The sequence below is a fragment of the Natrix helvetica genome (assembly GCF_964273705.1).
Source record: "Natrix helvetica genome assembly, chromosome: 7".
NCBI lineage: Eukaryota > Metazoa > Chordata > Lepidosauria > Squamata > Natricidae > Natrix > Natrix helvetica.
This window is the reverse complement of record NC_138558.1, coordinates 44553864-44570169: the sequence shown is the minus strand read 5'-3', so window position 1 is coordinate 44570169 and position 16306 is coordinate 44553864. Positions and strand designations below refer to the sequence as shown.

The window sequence follows — 16306 nt, the reverse complement described above, 5'->3', positions numbered from 1 at the left end:
TTAAAGGCTTTAGTTGGCTTGTTTGCTATGCTGATTCCATGTGGTTGTAGTAATTTGTTGGTGGTTTCTGAGATGCTCTTGATGTATGGCAATGTTATTCTTTTTAGGGCTTGTGTTGGTTGTGCTGTATTAGGTTGATTGGTCAAGCATTTTTTGATAAAGTTGTCTGGATATCTATTCTGTTGGAATATGTTATATAGATGCTTTGTTTCCTTTTTCTCTGTTCAGGATTGCTGTAATGAATTTGTGCTCATCTAAATAAAGTTTTTGCACAGCTTCTCTTGAAGGAGGCTGGGTTGTGGTAGTGGAACACTTGGCTAGTATGGGTGGTTTTTCTGTACACTTGTGTTTCTCGTTTGCCATTGTGGCCTCTACTGATCAGGATATCCAGGAAGGGTAGTGAATTATTTTCTTCTTCTTCTTTGGTAAACTCAATTCCTTTGAAGATATTGTTGAAGGTTCTATGGGTATTCTCTAATTGGTCCTTTTCTATTATGGTGAAGTTGTCGTCTACATGTCTGACCCATACTTTGGGTTATATTTGTGGAAGTGCTATGGCATTTAGACATTGATAATGACATCCATATCAATCCTGAAAGCAGTGATCCCATAGGTGTACCTTTAATTTATTATGTTTGTCCATCAAATTGGAAGTATGTAGTTAGAGGTTTATAAGATTCAAACTCCTGGGTGTTTCAATCTTTGTGTATTTATTTAAGTCAGGTATGCTGTGGAGAAACGTGGTCACAGATTTGAAGTTACTGTAGTGTGGAGTTGATGAAGTGTTTGTTTCCTTTTGTGAGGTGACAAGCTTTTTTGTTATTTCTTTTGTGATATTGTAGGTAGGGGTCCATGGAAAAGATATGGCTGGATATATCATTGTAATATGTCTGGTTTGTGTATTTTGGAGCATCCATAGAAGCATAGGAATTTGTGTTCATCTGCCATTGTTCCTCTTTGGTAATTTGATCTTTCTTAGTGAGGTCACTGAGAGTTCTCTTGATCTGGTTGTCTAATTTCTGTATTGTGTTAGTGTTCATCGGGATGTAAATTTAAGTAGAATTTCAAGTAACCAGCTCACTATCAGAAAACAGAAAGGAGAAGCAAAACAACCCGTCTTTTTGCAAAATGACAATCTATCCCCATTTGATTAAGCTTTCTCTCAGAAAAAGTGACGATGAATAGAAACCAGCCTTATGAAAAGGTAGCCTAAAGGACATACTTAAGTGTGATTCATAAATTGAATTTAGAATGTAAGAAAACAGAAAATAGAAAGCAAAGTTCTCACTGGCCCCTACATAGAGACAGTCAGAGCAAAATAGTTGCAATATGAAGATTTGAGGGAGTGGGAGGGAAGAAGCAAAAGTTGCTGACTCTGAAAGTTGTGTTATCATCATGGGCAGGGTTAACTGTTCCCTAGCAGTAAATCTTTTACAGCCTTCTATGTATTTAAACGAGTGGTCCAAATGTATTCTTATAGTGAAGAGTTCTGCCTTTGGTGATATTGTATTTTAGTGACAACAAACTAGTTCCAGAATCCAGATTCCCCAGCTTTCAAAGAGAATGAACTTATGAATATGATATACATCAATTGTTAATAGTTGAACTCTCAATTTGTCTCTTCGCTGGTATTGAATACTTTCGTTAACCTACAGTTTTCATTACTGAGGGTGGGTTTCCCTCAGGACAATGTCAGAAAGGTATCTGGCTGCTGATAAAAACAGAACATTGGCTTTTATGAATCTGTATTCATCCAGTAAGCTATTACTTGAATGATCACAAACATAATTTTGCTATTTATTAAGCCTGCTGCTGTGCTGCTATTTTTATTATTCACAACACAATAATTCACCATTCATCAACTAGGAATCGTCCTAGATTATAAATATGGAATTCTAAGGCCAGATTCCCATGCTGCCTGGGAATTGTGGAACTAGTAGAAAACCTCTAGAAGACACTAACTGTCCCAATATCTACAAATAGCCCCAATGATCATGTTTCAAAAGTACTCATGAATTTCTAATTCACATACTACATAGATTTTTAATTGATGACAATCATCCAGCCAAGCTACTTTTACAAGCATTGGAAGCAATTTTATGGACCAAATTTGGAAACCTCATACAAGGTAAATTAAGAAAGACTTTTGATTCATCAAGAGAATAAATATAAAATGGTTCATTTCTTCCAAATGGCATTTTATGTATTAGAACTTACAGCAAATTCAAAGAAGAATGTTTTGGAGAGGAGACAATTATCACCACACAGTTCACTCAGGGAAAAGACAGACTTAATTTGAAAAGGCGATTCAAAGTGCATTCCTCAGGAATGCTGCAAGCCTCCCTTAGCAACAGGACATATACACAACAGCCAAAGGAGTTGTTATTCCTCCACCACTGGATGCTCCTCTCTTCTCATGTCATTCCTATTGGAAGTTAAAAGCTGAGAAAAGCAGCTCTTGATGTTTTTAACTCTTTGACGGAGACCCTGATAGAGCCCAAAGATAGGCAGAAAAAAGCTGAAGATCCCCAATCTTCTTCAATCTCTTTTCTAAATCTGAAATAGAATGTTGATAGAAATTCTTCTGCATCTTTCTTCTACTCATGTTCAACCAACTTGATGGAAGAACATTTTCTTCTGAAATTAATTTTAAAGAAAGGGAGCATTTCAATGGAATTCTAATGATGTTCCTGCATGTACTCTGTGTAAGATAAACATGACATGAATCATTTGTCTTTTATCTCATATCTTCCTTCCTCCCCCCCCCCCAAAAAAAAAACTTCCTATACTTCTTTTAGGGAAGCTGTTGTGAAGGAACTTAACCCACTGGGCTTTTTCAGATGAGGAAGCATGTACAGTCAGGGAAACGTCAGATCAATGGAAAACAATTCCAGCAGGAGTACCTTCAATTATATGTGATAATAATGTGAGTTCAAAAATACCACCAGGAAAAAATAAGATAGAAAGGAACAGTTTTCAAATAGGAAAAACACTTGAAAAAATTGCAAAATAGATTGAATGGGAAAGACCATTTTAAAATGAATGTAATATACCAGAACATGGCAATTTTAATATGGTAGAAGAAAATAATTAAATACAAGGGTCAGGGTAATAATCGGATTGCAACATTAAATCTAGAATTACCTATGGAATTTTGTCTTGTTTTCAATGTATAAACACCATTGTCATAGAACCAAAAACAAACAAAGGTGGGAGATCTTTGAAGGATAAGATTGGTGTAATCTGCTATATCACACTAAATTATGGCAAAAAATTATTCAGATTATTATATACAGGGAGAGTGAACCTTTGCCCAAGTAAGTAGCATAGGGGTTCTCATCATGTTGTCAATAACTACTTCACATATTAACACTTCAGTAATAACTGAAGGCAGGAAAAACTGTTGGTTGTAAGAGATGACCACGTTGAGCCCTATGGAGGGGTCTAAAACATAATCAATCATGAGCCTCTGCACTCATAAGAGATATACAAGTCCAGTCCACCTTGAATTACTTTCTATTCTTAATTCCTGCTAATTTCTCTTGACTGTTAGTAGTTCAGATTCTTGTAATAAATCTTTATACTCAATTGAACTGGCTGAATCTCCTGACTTCGCTGACACTGGGGATGACAAGATTCCTATTAATTGAATAAAAAAAATATCATTAATTAGTGGGCATGCAAGTCAAACTCTTTGTATGCCCAAAGATCAAGGGTTAACAACAACCATCTAATTTCTTAAAAGGTGATAAATTATAATCATCAAAAGATAAGTATATTCATTTCCTGAATTCTTTAATGAGACATTTTTACTACAAAAAAATCAAATACAGCCTGATTCGCTTGAAGAAGCTACAAAACATTCATCCAAGTTTTCTATATTGGAAGTTAAAAGAAGAATGAACACCAGTATTGAACAGGCAGAGTTTAGGCCAAGCCATTCTACCCTGGAGTAGGACTCCTTCAACATATGAGTAAATCTAATTAAATGTTATTATGTTCTCTTTTTTGACTTTAATGTTTTTTAAACTCAATACTGAGAAATTGATAATGGAAGAAATTTGAAGATAATTCCTTGGACAAAAATATGTTGTCACTTAAAAGGAAATTATAAGGTGAACTTTTCTTCTATGAGTGACCACATTAACTTATGTTCATCTGTAGTATCAAATTACAAGGGTGCTAGATAGGCCCATCTACTGGCCCCATTATTAAAGTATTATGTCAATTCTACAGTACAACAATGAGCTTAGTAAGCCCTATTTTATACAGACAGACAAAGAGACATACATACACACATACACACACAGTTAATTAATAATCAATTTAAGGCCTATCTATATGCTAATTAATTGTTATGAATTGGAATAAAATGTCTTTACATGCATTGGCTAGTAACTTATTATTACTACTTATTATTGGGATTTGAAAACTATATACACCAAATTGTTGAAGTTAATTTTAGCAGTTCTCCAATGTAGTTCTAATTTATTGTTTTATTTATCTAGAAAACGTATATGTCTATCTATTTCACAAAAAAATACATGAGAAAATTTATAAAACCAGCAAAAAACAAGGTAAAAGCTACTATTAAAAATAATAATAATACAATAACTAAGGCATCTTATTGCAAACATGTATCACCAAAATCAACATTGTTCTCAACTGCTACAGCTTAATATCTGCCGGAAATGCCAAGTCTTTACGGTTTCTGGGTGCAACTAATGTTATGTTAAGTTAGAAGGCTACTTAAGGGGGGCAATCCAATCTGGCTGCATCTCATTTAGGGATGAAAAATGTTATATTTTTCATCAGGATTTCATCCTCTAGTACTTTTTGGATGATGCAGATTCCAAATGGAATAAAGTTTCTAGTAAGAAATTAGAGCTGTAGCTTATCCATAGAAGTGCTGACATCCATGGGATACCAAAATGCTAAATCTCTGATCAAACATTTCCAAGACAGATTTACAACAGGAACAGACTTGGGTTTATAAATATCCACCTGAGCTGTCCAGCAGTCAGACTGAAACTATCTAATTATTGAACTAATATAGTGAGAGGAGAACAGTGCAAGGCATTTACTTTGGCTCATTTCAACATACTCCTCTCAGCTGTATCAGAGGATTGCTATAAAAAGATTCCTTTCACCAGACAAGTGTGTCCTTGAAGCTAGCAGGAGGATAGAGACAAGCTGATCACGTACTTTTCTACTGCCTCTTTTATCAGGATATATATCAGAAGTTTCCCCTATTTTAAAGAATTGCATAGACAGGTTCTCAGAGTTTTATAGCCCATAGCTGTTCTCAGATCAAGATGCAAATATCTGTCACAGCATTTCTAGGTTTCCTTGGCAGCTGGCAGTATACATAAACGAGTTGTTCATAAGGCTAAATACTTCATTAAAGTAAGCGAGATTTAGGAAACTACCAATAAAATAGAGAGATGAATGGAACGGAAATGTTTGTAACTAATATAATTATGTATATTAGCGGTGACTGTGATTACTTTTTCCTTTTTTCCTGTGTTTACTGTAACTAAATAGATGTTCACTGCACTTTAAAAAGTGATGTTTTAATTTTATTTCTTTTCCTGTTTTGGATTCAACTAGTCATATAACAGAAAATATAATGAATTCTTCTGATTCTTTAATTTAAAAAGTTTATCTTGCTGTCCATTTTTTGGCCCGAGTATAGCCACTCTGTGCCTATTGTAGATAATTAAAAGAAAAAAATAAGGCTTGATCCAAAATAGATTGTGTCTTTGCACCTTAACATATTGTTATGTGTTAAGTTTATCTATTCTGAAACACACAGCAAAAGTAACTGGCTAAAAATATTCTTTTTTCCTGTTCTCTTAAACTTTTAAGCAGAAAAAGCTTAAGAGTTTGTGCTAATTGTGTGTGTATGTGTGTGTGTGTGTGTAGTATATAATATACTACAATCACTCTGTGTGTGTGTGTGAGTGTGAGTGTGAGTGAGTGAGTGAGTGAGTGAGAGAGAGAGAGAGAGAGAGAGAGAGAGAGAGAGAGAGAGAGAGAACTAAATAGGCGCATCGCACATGTATAGAATTCAACAAATTGCCCCAATGCAAAATATAAAGGCTATTCTTGCAATATGTCCCACTCTGAACTTATTCTTCTGGTTATTCTCAGCAACACTTTACCTAGAATATCACAAAAACTTGCATGCATAGCCTTATGGAAGCTTATAGAGTGCTGGGGGGGCTGGGGGGGGCAAAAAAGGCCCGTTTTTTGCTCATTTCTGCCCTGCCCAGCCTCCAGGAGCTCTCTGAAAGCCTCCATAAGGCTATGCACGGCCATTTTGGTGAAGGGGCGGGGCTTTGGGAGGCAAAAAATGCTGTATTCGGTGTATAAGATGCACCTAGCATTTCAGCCTCTTTTTAGAGGAAAAAATGTGCGTCTTATACTCCAAAACATACTTGTTTCTATTCTCCAAGGCACCTGAGGGTAGAACAAGAAGCAATGGGTGGAAACTAATCAAGGAGAGAAGCAACTTAGAACTGAGGAGAAACTTCCTGACAGTTAGAACAATGAATCAGTGGAACAGCTTGCCTCCAGAAGTTGTGAATGCCCCAACACTGGAAGTCTTTAAGAAGATGTTGGATAGCTATTTGTCTGAAACGGTATAGGGTTTCCTGCCTAGGCAGGGGGTTGGATTAGAAGACCTCCAAGGTCCCTTCCAACTCTACTATTGTATTGTATTGTATTGTATTGTATGTCTTTTTTTCTTTTGACTGAAAAGAGATGGGCAAATGTTCATACCTCAAGAGGAGCCTTGGGATTGCTAATTAATCATGTCCTTCCCACTGAGTATGAAGACTAAATTAAATTTCAAGGAACTAACACTGGATGGAGGAATGTGGCTGCTGCTTGAATAGCCATGAAATATTAAATATGAAATGAAATATGAAATGAAGGATACACATGAAATAATACTGGGCAGTCAGTGTTGAATATCTTCTTCCTGGAGTAGGAATAGCAGTTTCATTTTCCCCATTTTGTTTTGATTGTCATGGAGAGCTACAGTCATTTGGAAGACGAGACCAGATACAACAAAGCATGACTAGGTATAATAAAAAGAAGACATAATCCTGAACATAAACAGATTTGAATACAAACTGAATTTTTAAGGAAGCTTTTGACTGAATGGCTTAGAAAAAAGAGGTCTGTAGCTGTCCATACAACTGCATATTACCTGTTGAGAATTCAGAAGCAATTATCACAAGCAAGTGGTTGTATAAACACACATAGGAAAGGTGGTCTTTTACTTAGTTTAGCTGTTTTCTTTTAATAAGGCCTCAGACTTACAATCTTCCTGAACAACAAAACGTTTCTTAGTCCAACAAGTCTTGAATGCTATAAGGGTGTTTTCCAGCTGATGTTTATTTTTTTCAGAAATGTTAACATCCCACAAGGACAAAGCTGCTCCACCCACTATCCAACAGGAAATGGCATCAGGTATATTGAAGAAATTCACTCCCAGATTCACAAGCAATTCTTAACTTAAAAACATAGCCATCCTACAACACATAAAATTGAAATTTGGGGACATCTCTAAAGTAGAATGGTTACAGTCATTTAGGATTTGTGCTTTATATTCTTTGCAATATGATCTCATAGTACCATCAGAATGTTAAAAAAAAATCAAATATGAAAAAAATAACTTGCATGTCCTCCCTATGCTCATTTTAAATATTGGAAGTAATTGAATGATTTGAAATAGGTAGAAACATAATAGTAGATACCTATAGATACAGACACCCAGAGTGAAAGTCATTTTTTAAAATTCAAAAGTATTAGTTCAGTTAGGAATATTTTTATTGGGTATATTTTAACATGAAATCATTTCTCCAGTTGGATTCACTGAACTTTTCAGAAAATTTCTTAATACTCAATAACTGGACTTCAAAGCATTGTCAGGTGCATACATAGCAGATGTTAAACTTTAAGCTAAACCTTTCCAGACATTTGAGTTTTACTGTCAGAAAAATGCCATTGTATTCTACAGCAGTTAATTTTCTCCCATGATATGCCACACAAAGTTACTATATTTCATGCTGCCTTGTGTTGTTCAAGCAAGTGCAGGCTTTGACAGAAATTTCTCTTCGGGCTAATAGCATTGAGAATACCTTATCTGCCTCCCAGTCTGGGAATTATATTTAAGCCGAATCATAAATCAGCTAATATCTTTATGAATCAGATGCTAGTCTGTGCAACTGTAATTGGAATTAAAGCCCTTTTCTCAGCTTGTTTAAAGATTGGGCAGAAATTACCATGGCAAATCCAGTTGCAGGACACTTTATTTATAAAATGACTCCTAAAATACAATTTTAAAAAGTCTTCTAAAGCACTCCACAATAAGGTTACATCATTAGGAATAAAAAAAGGACTTATGGGCATCCATCTTTACCTTTGTAGTAAGGATCAGAATCTGGAAAAATAGGGACCACCTTTGGTGGGAAGATAATAACGTTCCGTGAGCCTTTAGCGTTTAATCATGCTGCCACATGACCACGGAGACATCTTTGGACAGTGTGGCTCTTAGGCTTTGAAATGGAGATGAACATTGCCCCCTAGAGTCGGAAATGACTAGCATATATGTGCAAGGGGAACCTTTACCTTTTTAAGGGCATCAGTAAAGGAAAAATGGGCAGAGGTGAAGATGTACCTATTCTATTTTGTTAACATTTCAAGAATACTCTCTATGGCTTACCCACTTTTAACTTTCTAAATTATATCTGAACTTAATTCTGGAATGATTATAGAGCTACATTTTGTATGTTTTATCCTTTTCAAGTCTGTTGATGTGTACAAGTGATCACACCAATGAGAAAAAAGAATTGCATTCTAATTCATGCATAATATCTTTGTGCCTATCAGATAAGAAAGATGCAAATGAAAAGCTATGGAGAACAACAAGGGATCATTTTTCTTTGTATTTTTACATCACAAGTGTTATACATACTGGAATACAAGTTGCATGTGCATCCCAGGCAACAGAGTTAGTCTCACATTGAAGATAAAATAAAGATGACTTAAGCATCACCCATGAAAACAACAGCTTTTTATAGCAGCAATATGTGTGTTACAATAGAACTAGGCACATGAAATATACTAACAGCTTTAGAATCTTACCAAATGCATCTAAAAACAGTGCTTCAATTTTCTATTGTCCATGTTCAGCAGCTGTAACTCTTCAAACATGACAAACTTTCTCTAGTGACTAAGGACGTTCCCCATTTGACTGTATTAAGCTATCTTGAGCAGCATGAAGAGCTACACATACACAACTCAAACTGACTGAGTTTTGATTACTAATTCCACAAACCACATTACTGAATGAATAATGTGATAATTTCCAGCATAAATTATACAAGATAATTTCACAACAACATTTAAGGAGATATTTACAGGTGCTATTCATTTGTACAGATACAGAGGCAGACATAGAGATCATCATCATCTTTTTCTAGTTAAAAGTTGATTTCTGTTTAATCAAAATATTAAAATGTATTAATTAAAGAAGTCTGCTACATGGATTGCACACATATATCAATCACATGCTTCTGTAATCTATTGAGCAATAAGCATTTTACAGGAATTGTTAACATGACCTTAAATCAATGACTACTACTAAGAAAGGACAGGGTGTGTAAAAACAACTTTGCCATTTGTATTTGAGCCATGATGTGATAACAGAATATATTTAAAACCTTTCTATTTATACAAAAGAAAATGCTTGAGATGCCAATGTATGGTTTCTTCATGACGAGTGCAAGTTTCAGCAGAATATCTGTTTCCAATCTTACTGTTGGATCTACCCCTTCAATTGTTAATTATATAAAGGTAAGGTAAAGTCTTGTTCAGGCAGTCTCCAAGCATTGGACATAATTGACTGGAAGAAAAAAAAAAGGTAAAGTCTGCTCTGTTTTGAGCTTGAAGTCTGCTCAATTTCTTGGAAACATCCACATAATTTTTTTGGCAACAGTATGGATTTGTTTTGCCATCAACTTTCTCTGGCATGTTTTTTGACCTTTCCAGTCTAGTGTCCCTGCTTTTTTTAAAATCAGCCAATGCATATTATTTACTCTAGCATATTAAATTCATATGAATGTATGTATGCATACATGTATGCATACATGCATACATATATGAGTGTGTGCGTGTGTGTGTACTGTATGAATGCATGTATTCAACATGGATGCTAAAGGTAAACTCACAAAATCAGTGTATGCAGAATTCTCCAAATATAGCCACTAACTTAAGCTCTATCATTAAATGTCATTGGGATATCTTTTCTGAATGTGAATGCATCAATTTTTTTCTTTTGTTTTCAGCACAGCAGGTTGTATATGAAGAAAACAATGATTTTGAATAATAATGGAAGTATTCACCTCAAATATATATAGCATTACCCCTAGATCAAGCACATAATATAATTAAGGCTTTTGATTAGGTACATACTGTCTTTTAAAATCTTAATTGCTATAAAATGGGAAATAATGGGAAAACAACTTTACTTTTTAATTTTTCCCTAATATTAGCTATCACAACAGTTTATAGCACTTAGCTGGTGCAGGCTAAGCACAGCCATTAATATTAAAATACCAAAACTCAGAAGCAATCTGATAGCACTTTTACAGATTAACAAATTAAAGGAATAAAGTGTAGCTCTTAACAGTCCAGACTTTTAGTATAATTAGTTCGAAAAGTTGTTACTAGACATTTTGGCTTCCATAGACTAACATAGATAGTAGGGCTCTCTTCCTATAATACTAGGATGAAGAACTATTAAGAGATGTAGAGTGAGTCATTGGGGGGGGGGGGTTATGCAGGGGTAGACAAATCCCAGAGAGCAATGATTTATCATTTCAGTATGTTTGCCATTAAAACAATATGGATATGTACATGTTGTTACTAAGTATTGATTTTGAGTCAAATGAAGTTCCAATAATTCCTAATTCTGATACAATTATTTTTGGTAGCTTTTTTCAGCTGGCTAAATGATTTCATGTATTGTTTGTCCATTCTATCCTCCTTTGTTTTTTAACCTGTTGCCTGTAAAATAACTTATTGGAGCTAAGTGGTCCATTTTGGAAAGGGAATTTAGTAAGACTGGTGCTACTACTTAGTGGTGCCACTGCTTACTTGGTGTTCTACTTAGATTAAACCTTTCACCAAATTTCTGTCAACAGGAGAACAGGATCTCAAATGATTGGCAACTTCTCAAACATTTTCTATGAGGTGCTCTTTTCCACAGATACATCAACTATTGGAGCTTTTTGCCTATGCATGAATATATTATCTGACTATTTCCTTTATGGCTCTTATGCTTTAATTTTATACCATTCTGACATTCTATTATTAATCATAATGCCTAGATTTTCATGCTGAAATCTTGTGCGGTTTCAGGCTCTAGAACTATGGAAAATTTATACAAATGAATGTGTTTCCACGGAAAGAAATTCGTCCACTTAGAAGGGATCTAGCCCATCTTTCTCTGGGTCTGCATTTTGATCGTTTGAAGCAGCCCAGAGAGACATTTACTAATTCCAGTACAATGTAAACCTTAGAAAAATGAGATTTCAGACAACCTTCTATAAATCAGTATCAATTAACGCTGAAAGTATTGACAAATACTTTATATGGCTATAAGCTATACAATTTCCCCTTTTATAGATTTTTACCAGCTAATGTCTGTAATTATTGGTATGTCATTAAATGTCAGTGTTATGCCTACTCCAAAGGAAAAAATGAAAAAAATAAATAAATGACCATTAAAAAAAAGGAACTTATCAAAGTGTACATATAAGTAAGCTGATAATCTACTTTGGTTCTGCCAGGCCATGTGGAAGATTGCTATTAAGCCTGACTCAGAAAATTGGTTTCCTACCCCGTTTCCCTGAAAATAAGACCTTCCCGGATAATAAGCCCAATTGAGCTTTTGAGCGCATGAATTAAAATAAACCCTCGACGAAAATATTGCAACACAGCAGCAGCCATGAGGTGACCATGCTCTCCGCCTCCTACACCTCAAAAGTAATAAAAATAAGGCCAAGCGCTTATTTCAGGGTCAAAATAAAATAAGAACCTGTCTTATTTTCAGGGAAACACGGTGCAAGTTATTCTTAGTGGATTGTGCATTTGATTACAACTACAACTAAGTACTGCACAGATGGCCAAGAACCTCCCAGTTTTGAATATTGAGGAACTTATGGATGTGGTGAATTATATTCCTTGATGTTCTAAGATATAAGGTAGAATGTAAGTGCTAAAATCTGTTGACCATATCTAGACAATTCCAATCTACTAGTCCTTGGCCCTACAATGACAGATATACTGAAGATAGCCATCATGATTGCACTCATTTTGGAAGCATCAAAGCACTTCTGGGTTGAAAGGATTGGCTGGTGAATCGCCTTTCCCAGGGGGATGCCCAGTTGGGGGCCATTTTCATGTTCTTAGCAGAAGCTGGAGCAAATGATGGGATCTCACGCCATCTTACAGCAGCACTAGGGTCTCAAATGCAGGCTTGCTGTTTGACAACCCAATATCTTAACCACCGAGCTCTGGAGGTACAGCTCATTAAATCTGATGGGACAGTATTAATCTGGAAGTTTGTATTTATGTATTTATATAGAAACGTCACACATAAATATATAACACTAGGGAAATAGGATACTTTTGGTTTCTAACTCTGCGGATTCCAGTCTAAAATGCAGGAGTTGTTTTGATTGTTTGCTGACAAATTCCATTTTCCTCCCCTTCTAACTCTTCCCTTGTGTTGGAGCCAAGATGAAACAAACATGGCCAAAATTTACCAAAGTGAAAAAACAATAAACCAACTGGAATTATTTTGTTCCAAGAGAGCTACAGATTAAAAAAATAAGATGAATTCACATACAAAGGCCAGCTACTTGTTTTATTTTTGTTTTATTGTTTCTCCATTTCAGAGAACAATTGCCTTGAAATGAAAGTTGCCTGTCCATGGAAACAATATACAGGTTGTCCTTGACGTATGACCACAATTGAGCTCAAAATTTCTGTTGCTAAGTAAGACAGTTGTTAATTGAGCTTTGCCCCATTTTATGACCTTTTTTGACACAGGTGTTAAGTGAATCATTGTAGTTGTTAAGTTAGTAATATAGTTGTTAAGTGAATCTGGCTTCCACATTGACTTTGCTTGACAGGAGGTCATTAAAGATGATCACATGACCCAGGACACTGCAAACGTCATAAATACGAGTTAGTTGCCAAGTGGTTGGATTTTGATCACATGACTAGGGGGATGCTGCAACAGTTACAAATGTGAAAAATGGTCATGGGACACTATTTTCAGTGGGGTTAAAACTTTGAATGGTTACTAAATGGTTACTAAACTCTCCCCCCTTTCCTCCTACGTCAACTCAGTAACAGACACAGAAATGCTGAACTATTGTACGTCAATGACCACTGTATAGCAATATTGCATGCAATTAGAAGTATCTAGTCATAAGATAATTTGATCACTAGGCAGGTCATTGCATGCAGAAGCCAGGACTGCATCTTTCATCTTCTACACATAAAACAAAATATAAAATAAGGATAGCAGAATCATTCCTTCTCTTTTTACTCTCTAGTCACATTTCACTGAACTGTGTTGCATCCAAGATTATTATATATTAATCTATAGTGGCAAAAAAAGTCCGGTACCACCTTTCAGTTAGCCAAATTAACAGATTCCTGATCTATTGCATCCAACAATTTGTTCCCATTCCTTTTGTTCTGAAGGCAGTGTGGGTCAAAAGCAGCAATTGGTATCTGTATTGTTAAAAAATTCAATAGAAAATGAGGGTGATCCTCCTCAACTCTGTCATAATGGCATGATAATTTGGAGAAGAAGAATTATATCATGTATCTGCCTCTAAGTTATTTGACATACCAAAGAGATCTCCCACAATGATGGCAAATGGACCCCAGAAAGTAACATAATGTAAATGAATGCATAAATTAATCTCTGGAGAAAATATGGTCCTCCAAGAATCCAGAAATGTAGAATAGGACTAAGCAATTTTATATTTTTGAGAGTTAATTCTGGCACAGAAGAAATCCTTATAACAGATCTGAACATTACTTGGCCTTCCATCCAAAGGAAGGTGTCATCAAATCTTTTTTATAGCTTGGGTAGGAGAATATGTTGCAAAAATTGAACCCTGAATTTCTTTTATATAGGATTTGAATTTGATATACTGCAGTTATTGGAATATTGGATTATTGTGCACCCATTAAATACCTCCAGTCCAATCTATCAGGAAGACACCTGATATTACCCTCATATGTCAAGACAATAGTATACACAGTCCCTGGTAATTGGCAAAGATGATTGGAAAGGTATCTGGGGAGCCCAAGGCTTCCTATTCCTTGTGTGGATAAAATCTTAACACTCAAACATGTTCATTCTGTCTGAGGCCATTGCATAACTTAAGAAATCATCAAAATATCCCCATGCAAACACTGTTATCATCTTTACATATTAATGGAGAGAGTGCCACATGTTTTACTTATTCGTAAAAAATAAACCTACCACTTCTTAACATATGCTAACACTTCTAAAAGTGTGCTACAAAAAAGAATTTCACATCATGGAACAGAAGGCAAAAACTTGAAAAGTCTCATACTTAGACCCTTAAAGCAAATAAAAGCAACAAGAGAATGATTCAGTTCAGAACTTGGGAAGAAATTAATAGAACTAGAGGCAGAGGATGCATTTGATAAGAACTTGAAAAACAAATATCCAATTTTGTGTACAACAACCTGTCAGTACTCATATGCATAAGAAGTATTCAATATACTATAAAATGTGAAAATCATTTGGACTTTGACACCCTTACAGCTTGCTTCATTCATAAGCACATCAGGCCCCTTCGTTACTAATTTACCAACTGACACAGGCTTAGCCGCTTTTAATGTTTAATCTATTATTAATGGTTAAAATTACCCATGGTTTTTAAGGCAAATGATACGAGACTCCAGAATAAAAGAGAGGATGTATTCCAGCTTTTCTTTCCAAGCAGCCCAAAATGATGACATTTTGCCAAATAAATGAAAACCAAACATTTTTATCTTGTGCTTTGAAGTACCCATTACCTGATCTCTGCTCTGTTAAGAGAATATTATTATTAGGAGTCTGCTTTACGAACGTTTTCAGGGAACAATTCCTTCAGGAACTAGAAGCCTACAGAAGTACTGTAACACTAGATCTATGCCAGAATCGTTTCCTTTGGACTGCTCTGTTAATGCTTATGTTTCATTTCCTTTGTCCCTCACTGCTCTTGATAGACACTCTGCCATCCGAGATAGGTTTCAAAGGAGTTTAACATGTGGCTGAATTTATTATGTGGCACGGTGGCTTCCTTTTCTTTCAATCCAACTCCAAACTGAGATACACAAGTGCTGCATTATGCATCCTGAGATGAATTTGGTAGGTGGGTGCTCTCTGGAAAGGTGTGAAGGCTTCTCCCACTTACACACCTCTTAACAGCACTGGCATCAGAAACTAATCAAACAAAGCAATGGGGGCACCTTGTCCAGGAAACTAGTGCAAACAGGGCTTTCTCTTATGACCTACTTATGGTAACAATACAATACCGGAGCAATAGTGAAGGAGGGTTGCGGTGTGCCTTCAATCCCCTGTTATAACAACCTCCGCCACCTCAAAGCTGGACAAAATGTCAATAAGGAAGGAGGCAAAGACTCGGTGACAGATTTTGAACGGTCTCTCTAATCCTCGAAATATTGATAACGCAGACACACACCCCCGCCCGAAGTACAGAGAACAGTTAGAAGAAGAAGGAGAAGAAGCCGCACTACACGAAGGATACATGTAACGGGCGAGAGCCGATTCAGAAAGCAAATCCTAGCTTACAATAATTGATGGAAAGCGGGCATTCCCATGCTCAGCGTCCGGGAAGAAAATTGCCCTGCAACTGAATGGAAAATCGTTACGAAAGGGTTAAAAAAAAAAAAACTTCCCCCAAGCACCACCTAGGAGCTCTTTCGCGGCAAGCAGTCCGTGCACCCAAACAAAAGCTTACCTTGCTCCCAGAGCGGTTCAGACGCGCATGAACAGCAGCGGGCTTTCTTTCACTCAATCCTCAGCCAGATGCTCCCAACCCAGCAATCTGTTAAATAGGAAGTGCACACCAACCTGAGTGGCTCCCCGCCCCCCGCCCAAGCCTGCAAGGCAGAGCCCGTCGTGAATTGCACACCTGCTCGCTCGCCTTACCCTCCGCCGCTGGTGTGGCTG

General features: G+C 36.1%; 1 protein-coding gene across 1 annotated transcript in view; it reads right to left on the bottom strand.

Moving 5' to 3' along the window:
• Positions 1 to 15771, bottom strand: part of SORBS2 (sorbin and SH3 domain containing 2) — a 201500-nt gene extending 185729 nt beyond the window's left edge. Inside the window, exon 1 of the mRNA XM_081959704.1 lies at positions 15148 to 15771. The gene's annotated coding sequence lies outside the window, so the exon portion shown is untranslated. The remainder of the gene's footprint in view (positions 1 to 15147) is intronic.
• Positions 15772 to 16306: the final 535 nt, after the last annotated feature.